The sequence below is a fragment of the Corvus brachyrhynchos genome, unplaced genomic scaffold (assembly GCF_000691975.1).
Source record: "Corvus brachyrhynchos isolate BGI_N302 unplaced genomic scaffold, ASM69197v1 scaffold381, whole genome shotgun sequence".
Taxonomy (NCBI): domain Eukaryota; kingdom Metazoa; phylum Chordata; class Aves; order Passeriformes; family Corvidae; genus Corvus; species Corvus brachyrhynchos.
Window position 1 is genome coordinate 1,001,088 of NW_008236219.1, and position 25,158 is coordinate 1,026,245.

Genomic DNA, 25,158 nt, shown 5'->3' on the forward strand with positions numbered 1-25,158 from the left:
ACTTCAGTTACAGACTTCCACACTCAGGTTTGTAACTCCCACAAATATTAAATTGGCTTTATGCTTTTCTATATGAATAAATTTATCCTATAAAGTAAAAAATAAACCTGCACAAGCTGATGTTTAGAAAGTTCCACTAATGTAAATGGTACCTCAGAGTGTCACCCTATGCCGAAAATGGGGCTGATCTCAAGGAACCCTTAGAGGCAGCCTGGGGTGGTGGAGGTCAGGGGAAGGACAGTGAGGAGTGCAGGGCTGCAGGGAGCCCCTGCAGCTGGGGTGTCACTGGTGCCTGCTCTCATCACCCCACTGCAGGCTGAATTAAACACTGTCCTCAGCCCCTGAACAGGGGAAAAAGGTTACTATCAGGGAAAAGCCCTCAAGCCACTCTCCCTGAAGTGATTCTGGCTTGGCTGAAGAAATCAGATTGAACCCTCCTGACCCTGAAAACTCATGCTGTGCCTGCAACATCCAGCTCTCCCACAGCTCTTCTCCTCAATGAAACACATTCACATGCATGGAGTGCTGTAAGATATTATGACCCTTTTCTGCTCATCTGTTGTCTGGCAGAGTTCAGCAGAATGAGAAATGGCAACTGTCTTTTTGTGCAAATCTGTTTGCTTTAGTGCAGAGCACAGCGGCTGGTGCCTTGCAGGAGCCTTGGAGCAGACCCTGGAGCACCCTCAGGCTCCAACTGTCCCACACTCTATGGGTATCAACCATATTCCACCAACAGCATCAACACGTTCAGCTGCTCCCCTCAGATGTCCTTATGTCCATAATGTAATTTCCCTATAATGTAAATAGCCTTATTCTCTGCAATACTGGTTTTAAAACAAACTTTTTAAAATCCCATCACTGATCCTGTTGGATTAAATCTAAGACTTTATCTTAAATCTAAGAGAACATGGTCCCGCCTCAGTTTAAGGGATAATGCCCTTGTAGATCAGCTCCCCAAAGATTCTAAACATTATTCCTCTGAAAAATAACAAAGACTCTGGCACACTGACAACTAATGTTCCTGTCCTTTTCTTGCTGAGCTGCAACATTTTGGACCTCTTGGTCCCACTCCAACCGAAACCCAATTAAAATTCCAGGTGGGAGGCATTTCTCTGATAGCAAACCCATTTACTGTCAAGTTTTTTTTTTTTTTCACCCTTCATATTTTGTGCTCACAACTTCAAAAGCACCGTGACTTGAGAAGGTGAGAGAAGACACAGGTTGAACATGTGCTCATGGTCAGGTCAGTGCCCTCCTGCTAAATGAACAAGAACTGCAAGACAAGGCTTATTTCCTATCCTGAATTCAGTTCCATCTAGTTTGGAGAGTTTCTTGCTGCTCAGGGATATTAAGTAGCTGATAAATTTTTCCTTCCCTCTAAACAACCTCCAAAAAGCATTGGGTCCCACATGGGATCAGTCTTGTTTTACAGAAAAAACAAGGCTATTCAGCTACTATTAGTTGTGTTTATTATTCTTGACTTCTTTTTCCCAACCATGTCATTTGATGGTTTGTGAAGGCAGTATGAATTTTTTTTTCATTCAATCACCAGCTTATTTAAGAGTAAAACTTATTACTGTATCCATTTAATCAAGCTATTCTGTTGCAAATACTGTTTCAGCCACTGCAATAATATTTCTTCTCTGAGCTGGAGTTTTATTTTCAGTTAAAAGTTAATCCCAGAAAAGTATCTAGGGCTAATGAAGATAGGGAAAGCGATTTAATTTGCTTCCACTTCTGTTTCTGCTTTGGGGTTTCCATTAGTGAGCACCAGCACAGCTACAGGCAACATGCACGGTGACACCTGGGTGGGCTAACCCACTTACACTGTGCTCCCTGCAAGCACACACCAAAGAAATTCTTCCTTTACACCCTCCAGAAGTTTTGTTTTCAGCACCTGGGACTATCTTTGCACATATTTGCTGTTACCTGGGCAGGGCTTTCCCAGCCTTCCTCCCTCAATCCCAGCACTAAACCATGTCCCCAAGTGTCACATCTACGTGGGGTTTTTTTCACACTTGCAGGGATCGTGACTCCACCACTATCCTGGGCAGACTGGAGTCAATCCTTTCAGTGAAGAATTTTTTCTTAATACTCAACCTAAGCCTCCCTGGTACAACTTGAAGCCATTTCATCTCATCCTCTCATTTACTACTTGGGTGAAGAGATCTCTTGGCTACAATCACCTTTCAAGTAGTTACAGAGAGTGAGAAGGACCCCCTGCGCCTCCTTTTCTCAGGCTGAATCCCCCAGCTCCCTCAAGCATGGTGTGAGCCAGGAGACAGTGAACTCCTTTCACTAAATTACAACCCTCCTGGATTTTTCCACGCTCAGAAAACAAAGCTACCACAAAACTGCTTTTCTTGAAAAAGTACACACTGATCTGGGCTGCAAGCCAGCCCAAGGTAAATGTGTGCACTTGGGGATGTTCAGTGGGTTACAGCCATGCTGCAGCTTCCAGGCAAGTGTGATGGGCACTAAGAGTGAAATAAAGGAAAGCACAGAAGGACACAGCTGGTGACAGCCACTGGCAGCAGTTCCCAAATCCTGCTATAAACACACAATACGTTTTTCCCCATCACACTGTTGCTGTGTTCAGGATCACGGATGCAGCAGACCCCCATCTTGCACAGGTGAGGCCAGTCCATGATGAACACATCAAAGAAAACCAGCAGTAAGACAATTATGTCTCTTATTTAAAAAATAAGTCCAATTTCACATGTAGTTAACATATGCTGCAGGCAGAAAGTCAGAAGGTGCTTCTGGTCCCTGTCAAAACTGGCCCAAAATCTCATTACCTTCACTTTCCTCTGGAGAAAACCACTCTCCAGCTCTGTTGGAAGTGGATCCCAAGCCTCTCTCCACAGTGTGGATGTGACAGACTGAATGGGTCTCACACCTTTGCACGTTTTCCCTGGCATCCCAGACATCTGAGGGCTGCAGTGACGCACAAGCAGTTGGTCAGACCAGCAGTGCTGAGCTGTTTAGCAGCATGCAACGAGTAAAAGCAATAAAGTTCTGTCCCAGGGTGTGAGATTGATAATTTGCTTCTTTGACTGAACTAAAAGATCTATAGAAAAATGCACTACAACTGTAATATATATATGCATATAAATATATATGTATAATTTATATACTTATTCTTACTGTAGTGGAAGAACAGAGGGAAAATTACTCCAGGTGAAAGGAAGTACTCTGACCTGAAACTGTAACTTTATCCTAAGTCTGGCCAAAGTGTTAGCTCAGAAATTATCTATGCTTGGGACATCTGAGCTGATGTGTTGCTGCACAACCCAGATCTAATGCTATTTATTTCAAACAAATTAAGACACTGCAGTGACCAGACATGGATGCTGGGGGCATCCTAGAAAAGACACTGCCTGCTCAGCCAAGTTAGGGAGGAGACATATTCAGGCAACGTGAAACATACAGGAAGCCAATGCCAAAGACAGCAAGATTCTTCTGTAGCAAAGATCCTCCCCCTCATTTACTAGGCATTATTATTCCATCTTCTAACCTATGTTTCCTAGAGACTGCTGGCACTGAGCTGGTTTACAGGTCCTGGAGCGCAAAGCTTTGTATTTTCTCTCCTTCCCTTCCACCCTCTCCTGCTGTCCTGACATGTGTAATCTTCTTATGCTGTGCCAAGGATCTACCAACTTTATCTACTAAATACTGTCTCTTTAGGCTTCTGCCACCTCTTGTTCTGTTCTTCCAGGTATTATAAACATGACTGTTAAGCAAAAAGAATGTCAGAAAAGCTGTCTGTGTGCCCTCTCACTTATTCCCATTCTTCTCTCTCTCTGCTGACTGCCCCCAACAGCTTCCTTTGCAACATAAAGAACAAAAAAACCCAGTTTCCTTTGCTCATCATTAGCAGTTTATCTCATCTCAGGCTGCTCTCCTTGGTAGGTCCTGCTAATGGATGTCTCTCAGCTTGGTTTCCTTGTTAGGGCTTCCTGGGGACTTGGATTCTGCTCACCATTGCAACCCGCGTTGGGAGGTTTAGGTTGGATATTAGGAAAAGGTTCTTCCCCCAGAGGGTGGCTGGGCACTGGAACAGGCTCCCCAGGGAATGGTCACAGCACCAAACCTGACAGAACCCAAGGAGCATTTGGTCAATGCTCTCAGACACAGGGTGGGATTTCTGGGGTTATCCTGTGCAGGGCCAGGAGCTGGACTTGATGATCCTTGTGGGTTCCTTCTAACTCAGGATTTTCTGATTCTATGATTTTAGCTGACCATCACTGCTCTTCAGAGATGGGTTTTGAAGGGTTCCTTCCCTTCCCTGTTTCTGAATATCAGAAATGCCACCACATGCGTTCCAGGTGCCTGTGTGGTACTGCCAGCTGACCCCCTGCGTGTACTCAGGCACCATCCCCACCCCACAACTGGGGAAGCAACACACAGAGAGACTCCCATGCAAATTCTGGATGAGCTAAAACTGCTATTCTGTCATGCCCTAAACTGATTCTCCAATTGTAGTCCATTATTTCCCCCTTCATGCTGGGGAAGATCTCCAAAGAAACAAGCCCTTCTTATCAGTTTAGAGCATTTTCAAACCCAGTGAAGCCTGGAACTGTTTGAATTAAAACCAACAACAACAAAAAAAAACCCGACAAACCCCCAAAAAACAACAACAACAAAAAAGGAGACAGGGAAAGAAAAACAGTAAGACAGAAGATGAGTAAAAGAAAAATCCAGCATATGAAGGTCTGATTGCTAAAATGTGGCAAATAACTGTCACATTTAAATGCTCTGCTCACTCCAAGCAATGCTGCTTCTTGCTCTGTTTTGCAGCAGCGACGTAATTCATCCTGTTTAGCACTTCTGCATGCTTTGGCAGATAAAATATTGATCAGCTTGCCAAGAAACACAGAATGCCATTCCGTTTTTATGTCAGAACTCAGTAATGAACTACATTTATCAAGAGCATCCTCCCTGTAAAAGGTCAGTGGTGAATGTGGCTAAATTGTGATGACAGATCATTAATCCATCTCCCTCAATAATTGTCCTCTTTAAAAATTTTACTCCTGGTTTCTGTGAATTGCTGCAGCATTTTGCACTTGGATCCCACAGCAATCTTCAACCCAGTTCTGACTAAAAGCAGATAATGGAGGAGCAGCAAGGCTGGAGATGAAAGTGTCCTTCAAAGGAATGTAGGGTACAAAATAAAAATAAACTGAGGAAGTGCAGAGCTTGCTTTGATGGGGAAACTAATCTCCCAGTGAAATATTACTGTGCAAGGTGCCTTACAATGCAATGATTACTTGAAATGTCAGTACTTCTTTAAATATCAAAAATAATTTGATAACACCTACAGAGCACCAATTTCTGAGACCTTGGTGTGCAGATCACCTGAGAGTAGATGTGAGCCTAAACACACACAGAAGTCTTCAGAGGATTTGAGTCCAATCAGTTCCTGAGCTATTTCTGAGCTAAACTACACAGGCTGCAAGAATGGCTGGTGGCACCTGCAGCTCTTCCTAAAACCAGTGAGAGAAGCTGTGCAGCCATTAGCATCCAGGCTGAGAGTGTGCGATTATTAAGACACACACAAAGAGGCATACACAGAGATTCAAACTTCTTGTGACTCTTCAAAAACTCTGCAGAAGTTTCCCTGAGTGGCATCTCCACACAGCTGGAGCACGGGTACCCAGTCCATATGCTCTCACATCTGGCCTCCAGACCTTGAAAATCTGTAAATGTGTTGCCAATCCCAACAAAGGATTAGACTCAGTGTGTTATCACTGCAAGTGAGATAGGACATAACAACCAGGCATCCCATGCAGAGCTCCCAGCCCTGTTTGGCTCCTGGATCCCACCATCACCTGCCTGAAATCCACCCACCACAGCAGGACAGTGCTCCTGCTCACTGTCCCCATGGATGATAACAACCCAGTACAAATAATCCACCACTGAAGAGGGAACTCCAGTGGCACTAATTTTCAGGGCAACCCTTCACCACCACCAAATGTGGTAACAAAGAGCAGTTTGGAGCAGGCTGAAGAGTGTAATTTCCAAGGCAGGAAGCATTGGGGGTGTAATTTTATTTGACAGTTCCTCTCAGACCATGCTGACTATTTTCAGCTGTTCCTATGGCAGTTTTCAAGCTCCAGGAAGAAATTCAGTGCAGGAGATGAGAGCACTAAGCTTTGTTTTCTCATCCATATCCATAGGGCAAAAAAGATATGGTTACTGAAAATAACATTTCTAGAAAAAATTAAAGGGGTTGGAGAAAAGCTCTGTTTTCAAAACAGCCCATCCTTTACTGTGCTTCACTCAGGCTTTATCTGGCACTGTTAGAAGGATCAGAAAATTACTAAACTAAAATGTTATGAATTTATTTCTGAGTGTGGCTCCTTAATTCATGTGCCATTTATGGCAAAATTCCTCATCAGCACCAGCCCATTTTCCTGCATACAAAATGAAAGTGTTGGCATGCTGAACAGTGGAAATGTGGTCCCAAAACATCAGACTGCTGAACGTGAGTGAGACATTATGTGAACTCTTTACCCCAATGATCTATTGCCTCATGGCCTGTTTGACATGACAGAACAGGTTTACATGGGGACAGGAAAATTAAAGATGACTTCAGTTCTTCAGGGGTCTCCTTGCAAATCCCCATTCTGCCATGCAAATTTTTTATCTGTCTCTTTCTATCTGTCTTCTTCTTCCTTTAATTGCTTGTTTCTGCACATGCATGGAGAAGTTGGCTAGACTTGCCTCCTAATTTTCCTGTGTAGTTGCAAAGAAGCAAATAACTGCTTTTCTCAATAGTTTACATGAACAGACTCCTCTGAGCAAGTGCAGCTGCAGGAGGAGAACATCAAGAAACCTTTTTGGAATTGACAATTTCTTCCAATTTAGAGCTATCTGTGAGTTTTGAATCTTCCCAACTCTGATTTTTATATGTTGTAAGTACTACAGGTTGGATATTAGGAAAAAATTCTCCATTGAAAGAGTGGTTAAGCCTTGGAAAAGGCTGCTCAGGAAAGTGGCAGAGTCACCATCCCTGAAAGTGTTTAAAAAATGAGCAGATGTAGCACTTTGCAATGGGAGAGTGGTAATGGTGATATTTAGTTGACGGTTGGACTTTATGATCTTGGAGGTCCTTTCCAACCTTAATGATTCCACGATTCTATACAAGGTCTGAGCAAACCAATTTAGCATGAAGAGAAATTAACCCAAATCTTAATCTATAAAAATTCGTGATAACAACCATTTAACTTCTGATCATTCAGAGAAAGCTTCCTATAAAATACCAGGCTGTGTTCTGCAGCAATTACACTGCAAGTAACCCCACTGCAGTCTTCCTATAACACCTGATAATAACACAGGGACCGTTCTGCCTCCAAACATCACTGAAGACCATCACTGTGCACAAAGGAAGCCACACACCACAGATGTGACATTTAGGCAACGCTGCTAATTACATCCTGTTCTCTCACAGCACTACCTGCCTGCCTCCTTTACACACAGCCAAACCCCTCAAAGGCTGAGTACCTGTTTTATTCCTGATCTGAATTTACAGGTTAAATGAAACTCTGGTTAAGTTCCCACTAAGAGGAGCAGATGTTTAACATCATGCAAATTCATGAACATCCTTCAGCTGCCTCTGCTGAAAAAATTCAATTAACAATAAAAGTCCAAACTAACTTGCTTATCTTAGGGATGTGTTTCAGCTAATAAGATGTACATTTATCAGGTATCCATATATAATTTAGCAGCAATTGGGAGCTCACCAAATTTATCACAGAAATGGAATGGAATATATGCCATGAAGTAGATACTATTAAACAATAGACATTTACAATCTGGAAGAGTTAAAGCTTGCCTCAGTGTATATTTGTTTCAATATTTCATTTTATTACAAGAAAAAGCACCCATCTATTACTCTGTGAGTTTTAAAAATATATTAAAAACTTACAGCATGAGAATATTAATTCCCAGGTCTATAAACAAAAACTCTATTCCTATCTTAAACAATTACCTTCCAAACTGCATAAAGCTAAATGAATAGTATGCCTCAGCCCCAAATGCACAGGAAGAGGTGGACAGATTTGCAGCCTTTCTTGGGAAGCCCAAGAATTACAACTTGGTTTGCCAAGTCCAAAGGCAAGTTCTAGATTTGTGTCCTGCCTGGAAGGGAGTAGGAGCAGCCCCAGGAAGGGGGGCAAAAGGAAGCCTGCAGGTGGGAAAACACATGATAAATGTAATTTATCAAGTACCTATCACCACCTAGGCAGTGTGCCACAGATTTATAGATTTTTAAAGCCAGGAGGGATTATGTGCACACTCTGACCTCCTGCACCGAATTCAACACGATTTTCCCTGCAGCAGCTCCATAATTTGTTTGCTCTATAGCACACCACCCAGGAAGGCTCCCAGGCCTGATTTAAGCATCTAAGAGCAATTTTTCAAATGATTGCTTAGTCTCAGTGGGCAAACATAATTTATTTTTAATTTGTTTAGCTTCAATTTCCATCCACTGAATTTTGTTACGCATATATCTGGTACATCAAACCGTAAGTCTCATATTCCACATGTCACCATCCCAGGTCTACTCTGCTGTTGTGCTCTTCTCATGTGCTCTTCTCATGAGGAGCTGTGGGATACAATGGCTCTCACTAAGGCAGATCACATTCTAAATGACTGGGTTTTCTATATTTTCTGGGAATTTTATCATCCCATGGTTGGCAACAAAATGACTGTGGCCATGTTTGCAAGAAGCTTTGGCTTCTCGTCAGCAGTGGGTGGCTTTTCCACAATTCAGTGCCTACCCCCTGGGCTGGCTCAAGACCCTCCCTGGTACTACAAGGTGAGGCTGCACTGCCCACAAAGAGCCCAAACACATTCCCAAGCCAGGGATTTCTAGGTGATTTGATGGATGATTGCTCTCATTCCACCAGAACATCTCTCCCAAAGATCCACTCAGACAGCACTCCCAAACACTATTTAGCATAAAGATGTAACTAACAGCAATGCCTGGGCTGGGAAAGCATAAAAGCAAACAAGGCTATTCTGATTATATTTGCTGCCTGCTGAGTATTAGCCCTTACTTTTCTGTTAAAAATTTAAAAATTATTGTCAAACCAGAGGGAAGAAACAATGTCATGAACATCAATGCAGATGAAAGAACACCATGCAGTCAAGGCAAACAACTTGTGAGTAACTCCTATACTGCTTGTCTCAACTATTAGGTGAGTGTAAATATAACAGAAATCCTGAGTGAATTATTCATGAGTCCTATACTGAAAACTGGCTGTTTCTAATGATTAATTTACTCACAACACAGCCTGCTCTGCTATAAATCTATTACTCCACACAGAGACGTGATCTTACCTACACACTCAACTCTCTGTGACTGTTGTGTACTCTCTCTAAATTATGTTTTGTCTTCAGATTGTATTGTTCTGCTTTTTAAAAGCTATTAAACTAAATTAGTGATGCTGCATTGTAAGGTGCAGACAAGGGAGAATGGGAGCAGGAGAGAAAAATGTCCGTTATACAGGTCTTTTAACAATAACAACAAAATTAGCTTAAGCATGTCTAATTACTTAAGATCCCAACCCAAAAAAACCAGTGTAATGAGTTGCTTCAGTGATTGAGAAACACTCAATTGAAAGAGCCTGGGAAAACAGTGAGGTTTTTGTAAACGGTAAGAAAGAGAAGAAAATAAGACAAGAGAGATGACTGGGAAGGTGCAAGGTGGGTGCTGGGGATTCTCAATTGGACTCATAAGGGATACTGTATAATACTGCTTTCCAACATGGAAAACAAAACAACATAACAAAAAAATAAAAATACCTATTTGTGAAAAGACACACTCCCAGATAGTAACAGCTGAGCAGCACTCCTGAAAACAGGGGTGTTCTCTATAAATCCAGACTTGAATTTCTGTTTCATCACTTCAGCAAATCAAAGGTAACTAAAGGCAAACCTATTGTGTATGACTGACATCTCCATCTGTGTGATCTGTACTTCCTGGGGTCAAGTCATCCATCCCAGAGCCCTGATGTTCTGTGTGCTGCTCCACAGCAGCACAATGGGACACTCAAGGAACCTCCACACTCAGTCTGTATAGAGTGGTAAAACTAAATACTCTGCTTTTAGTGAGAATTAACTAGATGGTATTAATTTTACATATTTCCTCATGCTTTTGCTGTAAGGATGGTTGGGTGATGGGTTGCTTTCCATGGGCAGACCCTTTGGGCCACCAGCAATAGCAGGAAGGCTCTGTCAGTGTGGTTTCACTGTAATGGGCTATGAAGGACTATTTCTGGGACAGCTGTAGGTCAGCAGGGAATTTTGGGGTGTTGGGGAGCAGTCTGTCCTAATCTACAGACTTCTCCCTGTCCATGTCTATCCAGTCCATTTGAAGGCTCTGAGATAAGGCTCTCGCCGTGCTTTCAGAGAGCTCCTGGCAAGTGCTGCCAAAACACAGACAATAGCATAAACACAGCTCAACAGATCTGCTGGGACCCTTCTATCTGCACACACAGCAGCATCAGATGCTGCATCAGTGATGGATTACAGCCTCAAGTACAGAGGCAGTGAAAGCAGGAGATGGACAAAAAGTTAAGAGCTATCACCCTTGGCTTGATGCACATGGCCAGAGACAAGGCAAAAACCAAACCAAATACATCAAGAAGAGGAGTTCTTTGAAAGCCAGTAATATCTTTTGCAATTCTTCTGCTGTAAGCACCAGTTTACACCTGATGCTGTGCTTTAGCTTAATTTGTTGCACCTGAGATTGTTATATTTAAATGAGGAGAATTAACCTGTCAGACCATTAGTGTCTGGGGAGTGCTGCTTTGTTTAGAGTGAAGCCAAATCTTCCTGAGCAATCTGCAGGACTGAAACAAATAAATGAAGTCTTTCTGGCCATTTGAAGCACCTGAAACCATATATGACAAAACCACTTGACATCATGAACTAGAAGAGTTAATTACTATACAGTGATGATTAGCTTCACTCACTCTTCACTTCAGCTGTTCTGTGAGGAAGAGTCTTGGTCCATCGGTCCAAGTGTGCAGGAAGCCAGGCCTGCCTTTCACTGTAGCCAACTCTTATTCCTCATTTCTATATGGAAAATGTCTTCAGTACTTTAATGCAGACACCCTTTAATTAAAATTAACCAAACCAAACAGGCTTTTGTTAGATAAACAGGACGTTTGCTCATTGTGCCTCCTTCAGTTGGTGATGCTATGCAAGCTGCAGTTTGACATTTTACAAACCTCTACCTTATTCCTATTAGAGAAAGCAAAATTGTCTGGATTCCTCTGGGAAGTAACCAATGCTCGCTTTTTTATGGCTGACTGGTACATCTATCAAATACTTCTAGATAGCAAATGTGTTATTTGGAAGCTTTAATAAACGTTGAAGTCCTTTGGCACTAATGTAAATTTTGCTGAATCTGTTCTGCTCTGAAACACTTACCTTTCCCAACAATTCACTGGCTCTGCTGTCAGAAGGAATGCTTCACTATCACTCAGTGCTTGGGATTTCATGAATCTGACTCCCTGGTAAAGGTATTTTTCATTTTTACTGTCTGGTTTCTTATCTGCATGGAGTATGCACAGGAAAAGTGGCCAGCAAGGTGTATTACAAAGGCTACCGCACACCATCCTTGGTGATGGATGCAATCAAGAACATTTTTTCTTTTCCTTGGGTATTTGTGTACACAGGTTTTCCTTGATGCCTTCTTGGAGACACTCATGCTTCTATCGCGAGACCACAGGACAGCTTCATCCTCTATCGCAGAGTTTTTTAAGCAATTCTGAGCCCACTGCCTGTGGTTACCTGTTCTCTCAGGAACATCCCTACTCAGAAGGTGTGTGATGTTTACAACAAGGAGAGCAGAGGGTATGTGCACACACAGGGAAATAGTTCTGGTGACATTTTCAATCCAAAAGCAAGAGGAAAACACCCTAATTCTCCCCAGATTGTGTGTCCTTCCACATCCTCAGGCTTTCAGAGAAATCCTCTGTAAAACACTGCTGATTTACAGCACTTTCCCACCTTGCACTTGAACTGTGGAGTCTCCCATATCCTCTTGCTGAGCACTAAAGGACAACACATGTAATTACAGTAAGCAGGAGTATTTATTACTGTTAAGGATGTGTGTAATGGTCTGATAACGATGTGCTGTGCCTGTTATTCAGATGTCATTAGGAGACCTCTCAGGCATCTCATTAGTAGACCGTAACATACACCCTAAGGGCATTACTGCAATTATGAAATGTTAACTTCTGAAGAGGAAAACATGCACAAGGGAGAGAAAGCACTTCTAATGGGGAAAGAAAGCATTAAAAAGGAGTAAGAAACTTCACACAGAAAACTCTTAAATTAGTCCAGAAACAACAGATTAAAGGTAAACATTTACAACCTGCACATGTAGACATGAGAGTCTACCTACATCTCCAGAATTTAATGAGGTCAAAAGTACTCCATTTAGTAGATCCAATGGTTTGCAAAAGAATAGTTGGATTTTTTGTTTGTTATAATCACACATATATAGAGCGTCATACACATACGGCACCCCAGAAACCAATACAGTCTCCCATTACGGAGAGTCAAATTGTGCCACTTAATGACACAGTGTCCCAGCAACCTAAAGTGATAAACTCAATTCTTTCCATGTGACAAACAGTGCAGATGAGGATTCCAATTCCTACTGCACCAACCTGCCCAATCAACCAGAGCATTCAACGCAAGCTCTGAATACACCTTGACCTGCCTATACAAGGCAGCTGCAGCATTTTCAACTCTCAGCACTCCAACAAAGAGAAAAACACAAATTCATCTAGTCTAACTTCCCATTTACACCACAAATCCACATCATTGCTTCTTGTCCTCTCCCTTCGGAACTCAGGCAACAGAAACAACAAGATTTGTATTTCTACTCTAAATCCACGTTATGAACAGCAAATATAGCAGATCAAGCAACAGAATGAATAAATAAAAGTGCTACAGGCTGAATTTTGGGGATGAATTCCTCTCCTCTTCCTTTGTGGGATTTTTTTTTAGTATATTCTCTTAAGCACTATTATGATGGATGATGAATGGGACAGTTATCTGAGCACTGGAAGTGCTTTGCTACTGACAAGTCAAATAACCTTTCTGCGGTTCAGGGTACCAGTTCTGGAGTAGATCTGCTGGAGGCCTGTCAAGATAACAATATCCCCACACCAACTGTTGGCAGTGGGATTTTCATTACATATGTCACTAAAGTACAGAGGGAAGCTTCTTACTGCAGAAATAAGGGGATGAAAACATGTTTTTCCTGAAGATTTTCAGCACTGAGAGTGACATATTCCAGGGTAAAGCATGAATGACAAATCACTGTGTTTTGATCCATGAGAGCACTACACTGAGAGGGAATTAGCACAGTTTAAGAGCTGGGACAACAGGAGCAATGGCCCCAAGGGAGGTGCCTGCCCAGGCACAGCACAACTGGCGCTGCCACTTCTGTCCCCATCTTGCAGGCCTTCAGCTCATGCTCTGCCTCAATAGGGTAGACCTCCCTAAAGAAAGGGGCTCCCCAAATTTCCACCTCTCATATGGATGAGAAATGGCAACACATCCCCAGCATCAGAGAGGGTTTGGGGGTTAGAAAAGAAAGATGGAAGAAGATGAAAGCACATCTCTAGATTCTCCCAAAAGAAGGAGTTTAAGCCATTTACAGGACAGCCTTCAAAATATTTTCCATCTATACCCCTTCCTGCCCAAACAGCACTGCAGCAGACTCCCAACTATGAATTTGTTTCACATCCCAGGAAAACTTTTCATTTCATTCTCTGCTCCACATTCACAGCACTCAATATTTATTTCAAATGCATTAACTATAACACAAGTGACAGATCCAAATGATGCATCCTTTGGCTCCCAGGGCTCTGATGAACTGACATGACTTCATGCCCTTATGCTCACAGTAACCCTAAAGTGTCAAAAGGGTTTGGGCTTATTCCCAATTTACAGCCAACCTTCATTGCCACAAAAATCCCACCTATCTGTGTCCAAACAGCACAGGACCCAAATGAAACTCAAACCCCTGGAGAGGATAAAACTCTGAGGTTTATTACAGTGGAGATTAAAATTCAATATTGCAACAGAGCAAATTGTTACAATGCTGCACAGCTTTAGCTGCTCTTTGCTCAAAAAATCAGTTAGATAACAGTAAGTTGGGTTCAACACAGTTTTATTGACATAAATTCTATTTGTTGAGGGCTCTGAGGCAGGAATTGATGGTTATGCCTTGCACTTCCACAAACTGGGTACCCAAAGTGATTTTCTTTTTTCTTCAGGAGACTAATGAAGCTCAACCTGCAGCACGAGGCATGAATAAGTTATTGCATTGCTGAGCACCTGTGCTGGCATTACAATGACAGCAAAGGTCTGGATACCAAGTGCTCTGAGGAAGTGATGTAGTTAAGTTTTATTTAAGGAAGCCTTTCCCTCATGGCAGGTTCTGTAAGATAATAAGGCTTGTCGATAACACGCTGGTTTTCTCAGTGAAAACCTCCCCATATCATCTGGGTCTCTTGCTAACACACCCTGCAAAGCTTCAATGATAATGAGAGTCAAATCAGCTCATACATGGTCTTGTACAAATGCTTCTCTCCTTGTGTTTAGCACCACACAGAAAACAAGTGAAAGTTCCTGCACTGGAGGGTGAGCCAAAGAACCTAATGCTGGGCCAGTCCCTCAGTCATGTCAGGTCTTTCTCATACACCATGTGGTTTTGTGATGTACAAACTAAGATGTATCCTTCTAGGTTTCTTCTGCTAAGTAAAAAAAGTAAAAATAGAAATCAATGTTCAAGCTTTAATTGGAATTTAGCCAAAGCATGTGGAGGCGATGAAATCAACTTGCACACCATTGCCCCCCATCAACTTACAGCCCTGCCCAGCTTTTATGCATCTCAAAACCACAGCAGGCAATCAAAACAGCACCAAAAGTCTCCCATGTCTTTATCACTTTGCCTTTAAAGGAAATGAAAGTTAACATATTCATGCTGCAATTACAGGGTGATCACGTTTTTCTCCCCCTGTCTGCCCTTTTTACAGATCCCACTCTCCTCACCCCAGTTTTACCATGAGGGAATATCACTGAGTTTGCTGGACTTGCTGCTCTTCATTTGCAGCACAGAGAAGATGACTGGAATCAAGATCTGTGCTTATTTATTTCAAGATCTCTTTCTTGCAGCTAATAACTCACTCACTCACTCACTCACTCCATTTTCTGTGTTTAATTTCCAACGCGTATAAGATACAAGTTTGGTAACTTCATCTCCCTGAGCTGGAATGACGTCTGTAAGAAAAACAACACAACATTCAGACCAATATTTGACAGCTTTGTCTGCATCCACATCAACAGAATGAAAACAAATTAACCATTCCCTCTGCTGGCTGATGCCCTCTGATAAGCAGTGGCCAGTCAAGTTAATGGGACAAAGCTCTCAGCTCAAACTTATCCAAGCAAGTAAAGCAACCTCTTGAGTTTTATTATTTTTAATACAATGGCAGCCAAATATCTGAAACTTTTAAAACTAATATTCTAAAATTTGATGCTTCATATGCTAGAATTTGTAAAACCACAAAATGTTTTGAGCTGCAATCACTGAAGTAAATATATGTATGGCTGTCAGATAAATTTATTTTCAGCTGTGAAAAAAATATATTGCTATCTCACATAAGGCAGTATCCTGGCATCCCAAATATGCCAGCCAATATGCCAGTTGGTCTAATTCATATTTCAAAGATGGTGCAAGTGACCCATACATGAAATGTGATGGTGGTATTTGTGAGTAGATTTGCAGCAGCAGTGTCCACTGGCTTTTATAAAAAAGAAATAGAAAGATTACACATCTGGATCTCTGCTAAGGGGTGCCGAAGGTCACCAGCAATGCCGCCTATGCAGTTGGAGATGTTTGTACCACAGACACAGTGAGAAACTACAGAAATGCATTCCCACACAGTTGTTTCCTTGCAAATCAATGTGCCCACCACTTACTTCCCACATCCATGGAAAACACAACACACCCAAGGCCCTGAGCAAACCAGCAAATGTCAGAGGAGCAGCATCTTTAATAATGCTCGTTAAATTCTGAACATTGTTTCCTATGACACACAAAGAACCCAGACCGTTCTCTGGCTGTGCCACTCCTTAGATCACCTTTTTTCCATGTCTTTGAAAATCTTATTTAGTCCCTTTGACTTCCAGTTCATTCACTCCCTTTAAAAAAAAATCTGCTGTTCCCTCCATACATCCAGGCTTGAGGAAACTATTACAGGAAACCATGGGCATTTGAAGCTTCACAAGAAGCCAATCCCAGAGCCTCCCAAACCCTGCCCTGACTATGGAAAGCCATGCATGGTCTCCTCCTACTAATGAACAGCCTTTCCCTGCAAGGCTTTTTCGGGATCTTTTGTCTCATGGCACATTATGGCATAATTGCCTTCTTATTGATATTCAAATGTCAAAATTTAATTCATTACATCCTACAAAAGAATTCAATTTTCATGTCAGGTAGGAGTTCTCCATGGTCTTTCAGGTTCCCTACCCATGGCAGGGTGTTAGAATGAGATGATCTTTAAGGTCCCTTCCTATCCAAAACATTCTGTGATTCTTTGATTCTAGGTTAAAAAACGCTTTAAGAAAGCTAAGCCTGCACTTTAAAAAAAACCAACCCATTATTAGAAACCAGAGAGACACAGAACTAAATTTGTTTTCCCAGTTTTAATTTGTTAACTCCTCAAAAGCCATTAAGGAAAGCTTTATCTGAGAAGGGGTTATGCTCCACGAGCACACTTTTTCCATGGATATATATTTGTAATTGAGGGAGGTGTAGTTAACACACATTTGGCTAATGCCACATTCCACGGTACTTCCCTTCCCTCATGCTCCCTTGGCTGTTCCTCTTCGAGGGAGGGATGCAATGATTACCTCAGATAAAAACCAAATAGCACCGTTCAAGATGGTGATAATGGCACATTTAAAACAACACCTGGCAGAAGTACCTGCAGATGGGACAGAGTCATAAAAGGAAAGACTGCAGCTACAGTATTTCCTTCAAGGAGTGAAATGCTGACAAAGTACAATTGCAGGAGCCTTGGCACTAAGAAGGTTGACAAATCAGGACACTTTCTAAAGAAGGATGTCACCAGCAACATCCTCCATCATTCCACCATGATGGCACTGCTGTGAGACAGTGTCAAGCCTTGTGGACGTTGCACTAGTAAACAAAAAATGGGAGCAGTCCTCAGCATCGAGCATGAAACTAATCCCTTGGCTCCGACATTATCAGCTATTGCTTATCTGTACCTCAGCTTTTCTAAATACACTGCCTATAAGCTTGAAAATATCCTAAAATTGTGTCAAGAGGTAGAGGGGAAAAGGAGTTGAGGCCACCTTTTAACAGCACTTTTTCACAGCCTTTAGGAGACTGCCTTGCATTATGAGACTGCAGTCGAAGGTTTTGACTATAAAACTTAATAAAATGAAATAATCGGCTGCATCTCTTAGATAGAACCTGGAACATACATTGATCTATATGGCTGGGATTATTTTTATTCCTTAGAAGTTTAAATATGAAGCTTAACTAAATGTCACTCAAACACACATCATGATTCAGACCATTAAATTCCATTATTCCTTCTATCCGCTAAGGCCAGAACTGGGGTTGGGGAGCATCAGGACCTAGAAGTCAGGAATTCTTAAATCTAAACTATCCTGACCTTGGTGGCAGCACATGGCCCCAAATTCAACCATCTCAGCAGGGCATGCATATTATGTAATACCTTGATATAAATTTATGTATATAATGCACACACAAGGACACAGTGCAGCAGTCCAGACTCTCAGTGGGTCTGAGACAGGAGGACATAGGTGAGCTGCTTGCTGGCCAATTCAGCACTGGGCAACCTTACGGTGAAAAATCGTGCCCTAAACTGTGTCAGCCAGGTCCCTAATAGGTGTGAAACTTAGGACATACATCTTCTTTTGCAAGTGAGCATCCACTGCATGGAAAAGCTTATGCTCTCAGAAAAACACATTCCAAATCAGAAAATAAAAATCCTAGGAATGGAACTGTATTGCTCTTCCCTTAATGCTGTATTACAAAGGCAATAATAGTATTTTCTGAAGGGGAAAAAAGGCACCTAAGAAGTCAGAGCCAACAGCTTTCAAAACATTCCCACCACCTGGTTTGGATTTGTTTGCTTCATTATTTTCTTTTCCTTTACAATGTGTAAATAGTGTTCGTCAGCAGGGATCCATCCCTTCCAACTCATTCCAGCAGGTAGCTCTACTCATGCCATGGGGTGATGGTCACACTATCACCCCTCCAGCCTTAAACCCTCCTAACCTGAATGCTGGCAATACCTGGAAATGGATGTATTGGCAGAAGAACTATTTATGGTTGACACTTGCTTTAAATGCAGAGCCAAAAGAAATTTCCTTTCATTAAAATATATTAAAAATAATCTTTCTAAACATTGGAAAAAAATCCTGTCTTGTTTTAGACGAAGAGTTTCTGCTTCTTTGACTTGAAACAAATAGCGTCTGTTTTGGCAATCTCCCACCAAAATCATACATCAGCTGTTAAAAACATCTTGAAAGGCACAAAATTAAATTAATCACTTCTGGAGCCAATTTGGACATGTATTTGTTTTCTAAACAGTATTAAATTCAAATTAGTATCTTGAAATGATAATATAAGCACATTGAAGTCAATAGAAATAATGAGAAATGGCCTTATTCATACCATGATTACTGTCTCTATATTCTTACCAAAATACTGGTGATTGTAACTCCTAAATAACTTCATGGAGCTAATAGGTCACAGAATCAGACTTAAATTAAAACTAAATATAAAGCAAGTCCTTCAGTGACTCTATCCTGCCTACCTGTAAGAGGTGCAATACTTCAATGTCCACCCAAGCCATGGCTACTTGGAGCAGACAGGAAACATCCTTTACTTCTGTAAAATCTATAGGTTATTGATTCCTTTTTAGTGCAATTATTCAGACACAGCAAACATGCTAGTCTGTAAAATGCAGTCCGTAGAGCTGTGTTTGCAATGACAAGCTATGTTCTCTGCACAGTCCCCAAAACATAAACCAGGTTTTTATTTGACTCTGAGCACAGCACAAAGGCAATGGCTCAGCGGGGGGTGCCTGTCAGTGTAACCATTCCTATCTTTGATACTCAAGTAAGCAGGTGTGTACATTGCTCAGTTTCAATTCCACTCTTCTCCACCACCCTCCTCAACACTGCTCAACAGGCTCATGTCCTGAGGAGGAGGAGGTTGCAATTGGGGCCACAACATGGCATTGGGACCCACCACCACACTCATGTCCACATACACAGGCCCTGCTTCCCCCAGCCTGAGCTTTGGGGTATCTTCAAATCATCAGGATCTTCTCAGAGAGATGCCTTTGGTTTTAGATGGTCATGATTTTTTGAAAAGCACAACTCATGGGTTGAGGCATTTCTGGTGGTTTAGGAGAAAGGTGGGATGCTGTCAAATGCCCTTTCAAGGTGCTGGAGATGTGGAAAGCATAAAACAAATCAAAGCATCCCCCAGTAAAAAAACCCTTTCCTGTGATGATGGCTCCTGATGAGGTTCAGAGCCAGACAGGGTGCCAAACACATTAGAGTGAAACCTTCTCTCTCACAGTCCCCAGATCACACTAGGCTGACTAACTCAAGTTCATAATTTGGTCTGCAGAAAACAGCATAGATAAAACAACAGGACCATCAAGAAGGGCAAAATTGCAGGTAAGATAACAAAGTTTTGGAAAACATGGTTGGGAGTATAGAACAAAGCACGACAGAAGTAACTAATATTGCCAGCGACACTCTCTGGTGGCTGGATACTTCCTGCAGAGCTTTTTCGCACTGCTTACAAATAAAACATTAAATTAACAGAAGAAGAAAAACACCCAGTTCAATTAAATATCTGTTCACATTAATCCAGGAAGTTAAGACACGTAGGGATTCAGATGATCTGTGTGGACTAAGATAGACATTTCCCAGCACAATAGCTAGAATAAAACTTACTAAAAAAATGCTCCAGTCTTGCAGGGTAACAAACTTCTGGCAGTCTTTTTATAGAGACTTTTTCCTCCCAATTATCCCCAGGGATGTTGGGCTTTCCCTGGTGCAACCAGCCACCATGAAAAAATAGAGCATCCCCCTGACATGGCCCAGCATCCACCTCGCTCTGTTGCTGGCACATTCGTGCTAGAGCAGAGGATTTTACAGATGCCAGAAATGAAGCAAAGCAAGATCAGGAGGATCTAGTCCTCATACTAAAAAAGTCTTCAGAAAAGTCTGCTGCTTTTTCACCTTTATTTCCAATTCAAGAGCATCTCTTTTATACAGGCAATGAATAAGGAGCCATATAGTAACTCACAGCTGCCCTTTCCGACCTCTGAAACAAATCTGTCATTAGAGGAAATCGGATGCTGACTTCCAGGGCAGAAAGCAAGAGCTTGTTAGAGGGCAAGTACAAAGGACCCAGAACCTGGCAAGCTTTGAAATGACCCTGTCTCACTACAAGGAAGCTGCTGGCACAGGCAGTGAACACTGGGCCCAAGGAAGAGTTAAGGCCAATGTCACATAGGACTTCCAGTGCCTCCATGAAATCCTCAGAAAAACACACTTCATCCAGTCACAGTTTCCAGAGGACTTGGCATCTCTCTCTTTCCTGAACAGGAAAAGTGTTAAAAATACAGAATATAAAAATATTTTTTTAAGATATATCCATTTTCTAAATAGGTAACCAAAATGCTGTTTCTCTGGGGCTCAGAGGAATCAAGCAACTGATATCCCTGGTACAGACAGATGATCTCATCAAAAACCCAAAAATAATGTTGGCCTTTTGAGAGAAGACAGAGCAACATCCTCAACATCTGTTGAGGATGAACTGCCCATGTCACAGGCTGACAAAGCTCTGTGCTGCTTGAGTGATGATTGAGGTCTTAACACTGGCACAGGTTGCCCAGAGAAGCTGGGGATGACCCATCCCTGGAAGTGTTCCAGGCCAGGTTGGACAGGGCTTGGAGAAACCTGGTCTAGTGGGAGGTGTCCCTGCCCATGGCAGGGGGTTGGAACTGGATGGTCTTTACAGGTCCCTTCTCATCCAAACAATTTTGTGGTTCGATGATTAAGAGTACAAAAAAAGATTACATAGCAGCAGGACAAAAAAAGGTGCTAAAATGAACAATAAAATGCAGAAGGGAAACCTGAAAGACATTCTCAAAAATATTAATTCATATGAAAATCTTAAAGAGTGAAACACCATAAATCCAAGCTTTACAGTTGTCTGATTAAGGTTTGCTGCATTGTATCCTGCAGAAGAATGGAAATGGTTATGGTCTGCAAATACATTCAGAAGGTGATAATACAGTTTTGCTTTCGAAGATAAAGCAGGAAATAATTCAATTTAATAATCAAATGGGAGGTGGGGACCCATGCTGAGGCTGTCACCAGGGGCAGAGGAGCCTGGCTCAGGCACTGATCTTTTGGAAAAGAGATAAAGTAAAATAATTTTAAAAGGTTCAATCCTTCTATGCCTTTAAAAAAGAGAGCACCCATATTTCCTCAGCTACTGCTGCTGACATGACAAAAGTGTGCCCACCAGATCTAGACCAAAATTATAGAGAGGTGAGAGGGAACAAGGAGCAAAACATCTGTAGGTCAGGAGGGCCAGGACTTGGCTTCTATTTGTCCTTTGAACTCCCTGTGCCCCAACATCCATCACTCCTCCTCTCAGGGCTGGAAAACCAAACGTAACCCAACCAAGCAGCTGTGCAGCAACAGCTACCGCAGAAACTGGAATCTAGGACCAGTACACAATAAATGCTGGCCTTCCCTGGGGACAATCCAAGAGAACAGAGGCCTTCCATCCCTCTTCCAATTCCTGGCACCTAAGGTGGCTGGCTCCTCCTGTGCAATGGCACAAAGAAGAAATTGTTCCCAGAGCATACTGGAACATACTGAGCTAATCTCCAAATCTTTTCACATATAATGGTCTCTCTTATATCAGTTCTCCAGTGTCTCACAAAATTCAGCTCCAGTTTTGACCTCCCACAGACAACCACAACAGGGTCTCAAAGTTCATGAAAACCGCCATCCAGCTCTGCACCACTGTTTGCAATTTGGTTGAAATTAGTCAGAAAGTTCGTAACACGTTTGAAAGCATGGGCAACTAGCAGAGACCACAATGCATCGGTGCCCAGCTATTGAAAACCAGCTGTGAATGATCCACAATATTAGGAAGACATTTACTTGAACAGTAGTGAGGCACTGGCACCTTACCCAGAGAAGCTGTGGATGCCCCATCCCTGGAACAGATCCAGGCCAAGTTGGGTGGGGCTTGGAGCCACCTGGTCTAGTGAAAGGTGTCCCTGCCCATGGAAGAGGGGATGGAACTGAATGCTCTTTGAGGTCCCTTCCAACCCAAACCATTCTAGAATTCTCTGTATCTGGCCACTGAGAACCACAAACCAAGGCCACACCACTCTGAGTCCCATCTCCCTGCACAGAGCAGAGCACAAGTTATTGAGGGACTGTTGTTTCCAAGCTGTTCCTTGCACTGGTATCTCTCCTGGCAAACCAGTGAGATAAAAGGCTGATGGGGATATGGTTTCCATATCAGTGTGTGCATTACCCTGTGCCTGCAAGGAGCCAGCTACTGCTTTGTTTTCCACTTGATCCGGAGATATTATCAATAACTTCATCTACCTGTGGCACCAGAAAACAATGGAGGGTCAGGCAGGGCTAACACTGAGCCTCTTCCATTGATTATCTGTTCATGGGATTGTAAAGAGAAAGTCACGCAGATGGGAAGGGAGAGCACTTCTCCGGACATGATTAGAAAGATGCTATTTTCAAAATGACTATAAAACTGAACAGCAAGAGAAGATTGTACTTGATCAAATAAATAAAAGAAATGCTACTGTGGCCATTCCTTCTGTGTTTCAGAACTCATTTTATTCACAAGAAGCCACACTTTCTCCAGCGATTATGCACGCAGGCTTTACATGTGCTCAATTCAGATAATCTGGAGAGATCGTTCTTAAAAATAAATCCAACCCAAGATTTTTTCAGAGTTTTCAATTTAGTGAAAGCAGCTGCAGGTTGGCACTACACGAAGCACATGAAAACTGCCATTTCTCCCCTGAAACACAGAACAAAATTCAAAACACTAAGAGCAAAGTTGAGTTAAAACCATGTTCCTTGAAAGATGTATCATATGCATGAGATGTATCTATTTTTACCCAGCTTTAGCACTTGCATTCAAAGAATTAAAGTGTCCAAATCTCTTCAACAAAACTAGCTTTGCACAAAAAGGGTGGAATTTCCTTGAGGGCTATTCTCCCATTTCCTGAATGCTTATTTTTGTTTGTTTAAAATCATAGGACAGCTCCAAGGCAGAGAACATCGAGAGACAAGGAGTCCTTCAGAGCAGACTCTGAATTTTCAATGTAAAATTTTAATTAGCCCATAATTCTCTTCAAAGTTTTTTTAAAACAAAAGGATAGTTTTTTATGAGCAAGGTTACTATTTAGAAAATAAAAATATAATCAGACTCCAGACATATGCATGAACTTCACTGAATTAAAACATCTGCAAATTTAAAAAAAAAAGCTATCACAAACCACCAAACAGGTCAAGTGCTCTAAAATGAAAAGAATTTTGAATCTTTACTTTGTTTTGCAAACAAAGGCAACATGGTATGAATAGAGATGGTTTCACTATCAGTAAAACCAGGCAAAGTTCTACAATCAAGCCAACATGCTTCTTTCCTTTAAAAGATATTAATAACACCCCAGGGCTACCTTACTGTTCAGATTCACAGAGCAACCCATGGCAACCCAACCTTCCCCACATCAAAGAGTACCAAGAAATGTATTAACAATTAGGGTGTTGATTAAGAAAATCAACAGATGAGACAATTGATGCAAACCATCCTGTTTATAAAATTATATAATAGTTTGGGTTGGAAGGGACTTTTAAAGACCATCTGGTTCCAACACCCCTGCCAGGGCCAGGGATACCTTCCACTATCCCAGGTTGCTCCAAGCCCCATTCAATCTTGACTGGAGCACTTCCAGGCATGGGAAGTGTGGATACAAAAATGCTGCTAGCAAGGATTTTCTTGCTATTTTCTAAGTCCATGAGAGACTTTTCTCTCTCACAGAAGAGGTAGCAGAGTTATGTAAACAATGAAACACCTGCAACCTTGAAAAGTCTTGTTTATAGTATAGTAGACAAATATTTTGTAAATGGATGTTTTAGGATTTTAGCCAATCACCCCCAAGGGGTGGCTGATCCTTGTCCAATTAGACTATGAAGAAAAAAGTCTATAAAAGAGTTTGTAAAATAATTAAATAAATCAATCTTGCTGCACAATTCCTGCCTGCTGGATCTTCTCTCCTCCTCCTCCCTATGGCTGTCTCTGATGTGTCCTGCACGCTGTGAGCCAAGCCAAATTTCTCTAGAGGTACGCTGTTCCCCTTCCCCCCGGGACCGGGAGGTCCGACAGAGCTGAGAAATGGCGAACAGCGGCTCACAAACCGACGCTGTTGTACTGGTCTGGAAAGGTGTGTTTAGCATATTGCAAACCTCCATTCCTGAAAACTCACTTTGGGAATTATTAGCTTGGGCTACCTTAAAAGGGATTTCCATGGACAGAGATACTGCCCTGGACTTTGGATTGTAGCAGGAACTTGGCTGTGCTGTCCGGCACGAGCTCCCGTCTGGGAACCCAGGAGTGTTAGAATTATTCTCAACTTGGCGTTCGTTATTTATGCTGCTGACAGACCTTGACTGTGGCAGCAAAGCTGGCTCGCCTATTTCGGTGATGAGTGATGGAGGGATGTCCGAACAGGACCCTGCTAACCGGGCTTCAGGGGTGCGTGGTGCTGGATCCGAAAAACCCCCCCCAGCTTCACGGGCAGAGCCTGCGCCGCCTCACCCTGCACAGTCGCAGGACTCCGCGGCCCCCAGGGAATCCACACCGGCAGAGGCAGGGGTGTCGGGGCAGCAGGAGGGCGCACAGCCTGCCTTGCTGCTCGGCTCAGCAGCGGCCACGGCTTATCCAGGGCCGCGGATTAGCGGCTTTGCAAAAATGGCCCCCCGGGG

General features: G+C 42.4%; 1 protein-coding gene across 5 annotated transcripts in view; it reads right to left on the reverse strand.

Annotated features, from left to right (window-relative positions):
* Positions 1 to 25,158, reverse strand: part of LOC103624216 (follistatin-related protein 4) — a 228,162-nt gene that overhangs the window by 106,185 nt on the left and 96,819 nt on the right. The gene's annotated exons all lie outside the window — the stretch shown is intronic.